We start from the raw sequence: 2,324 nt of genomic DNA on the forward strand, positions 1-2,324 counted from the left end.
ATAATAATAATACTAGTAATACTAATAATAATAGTAATCGTATTTCATAATAATAATAGTAATAACGTAATTACGTAGTTTCCTAATTGTTCCCTTATAGATCTAAACTTACCCTATAAATAGAGATAAATACCTTGACCTAGTTTATATATGCAAACTGAAAATTTGAGAGAAGAAGAGGAGATACGTAGAAGGAATTAAGACGTAATCTACATCGCTAATTAACTCAAGGTAAGACCGTCTCATGTATACTCTTTGCCATGCTATAACTCGTAAACTAGACCACCGTAGGACAAGCCGTGACCATCGTTGTGACCATGGACCACCAGGGAGTGACTATGACCTTTCTTTGACCGTTATTGACCACCGTGGTGGTGGTTAGGGCCGGATTTTCGAAGCTAGACGGAGAGGGTTATGCGGGTTTAAAACAGGGGACTTCGACCCATATTCGACCCTTATTTGAACTCAACTTAATCTGGGCATGGTGGTTTTGTGACCTGGGGGTTGGGTCGTCCATAGGGGAGGTGTCGTGGTGGATCTAGGTGGCGGTTCGTGTGGTGTTTGGCCGGAAAAACGCGAAAACATGGGGTGATTGCTTGTTGTTGTTGCTGTCGGGTTTGGGAGTTGCTATGGAGGTTTCGTTGGGTCAAGGTTAAGGGACGACCACCCCTGGAACCACCAAAGAGCAGCGGTGGGATTGGTGGTAGTCTTAGGTAATTGTTTAAACGTTGAGTGAGAGGATGGTGTCGGGTTTTCGGTTTTAATGGAGTTCGTGGCCATAGGTGCTAGGGCGTGGGTTTATGGTGGTTGGAGTCGGTTATAGCTGGTGTTTACGGCGTGGGTTGGTGGCTGGCAGTGGAGGCACCTGGTGAGCGAGGGTGGCGGTCTTGGTGGCGGTGGTTGGGTGAGTTTAAATAGGTGGTTGGAGAAGGTGTTGGACACGGGTTTTGCCGTGTGTATATGGGTTGTTTAACGTGTTTTAATCATGGGTGGTTTGTATTGTTATCACTTATCACGTGTTCTTTGGTGGTTGGGTTTAGGTTGACTTATTTGTTTTAAGACGGGTTTTACTTGAATGACTCGGGATTGAATTTGAATCGAGTTTTAATATCGTAGACCTCTAATAATAATAATTAATTAATTTGAATAAAGAATATAATTTAATAATAATAATGGAAGATAATAATTAATACTTGGAAATTATAATATTTTGTATAGGTGACGGAATTGGTTGAACGGATTTATTGAAGAGTAATAATTTCAATTGATTGCTTTTATTGGATTGCTGATCAGGTAGGATAACTACTCAACTCGTCTTATTTTTGTTGGTTTGTGGAAATTATAAAAGTGTTGTGAAATTGGGTGAATTAATGGATGTGGATTATAGGTTGTTGGATTGTTTATCGTTTAATTATTTATATTGGAATTTCGTTTGGATTGAATACCTCAACTCGTGTCTGAGATGATTTTGATAATTGGCATGGCGTATAATTGAATACCTCAACTTCTGTTGGGATGGTGAATACCTTAACTTCGGTTGGGATGGTGAATACTTCAACTTCGGGTGGAATGATGAATACCCCGGGCCAGGGATTGGCGGGATGAATGGGTGTTTCGGGTGATGAGCTCAGTTGTTTTGGCATTATATATCATATCATTTCACCTTGACTTGTTGTTGGTTATTCCTACTCAACCTCGTGGTTGACAGTGTATTCGTGAACACCTGCGGTGAACCGTTTTATGGGGAGCAGATTTGACAAGTACCAAAGATTAGCTGACTTGGGAGCATTGGGATTAGAGCTTGACTTGGACCATAGCTGAAGTCTAGATCACATAGAATAATTACATCACTTTATTTATTTCCGCTGCGAGATGTATTGTAATTTATATTAAGTTTTACTTGGTTAAAGTTGTAATAAACATGTATTCACTAAAGTTTTAATTTAAAGTACTTTGGTTTGTTGTACTTTGTTATTCACTACCTCGGGAAACCGAGATGGTAACAGTCCTATTTATTTGGGAATGTCTAGCGAAAGGCTTCTGAATAAATGGGGGTGTTACAAAGTGGTATCAGAGCAAAACGATCCTCAGGCCTAACCAATGAACCTAATAATGAATTTAGGATGTGTCTAATAAAATGAACCCGGGTAGAAACTGTTAGTTGCCCCTTTTGGTTTAGGATGAGAAGGTACCCTCACTCCGAACCCCGGCCCTTCCAGTTTTGAACCGGTTACCTTGAGAGATATTGAAGAGTGGGGTAAATTTAAAATGAATGTTATTTATTGTATTAGGAGTTATTGTTGCCTTGGATGGGTATTGTTTTC

The sequence above is a fragment of the Silene latifolia genome, chromosome 2, assembly GCF_048544455.1.
Source record: "Silene latifolia isolate original U9 population chromosome 2, ASM4854445v1, whole genome shotgun sequence".
Taxonomy (NCBI): domain Eukaryota; kingdom Viridiplantae; phylum Streptophyta; class Magnoliopsida; order Caryophyllales; family Caryophyllaceae; genus Silene; species Silene latifolia.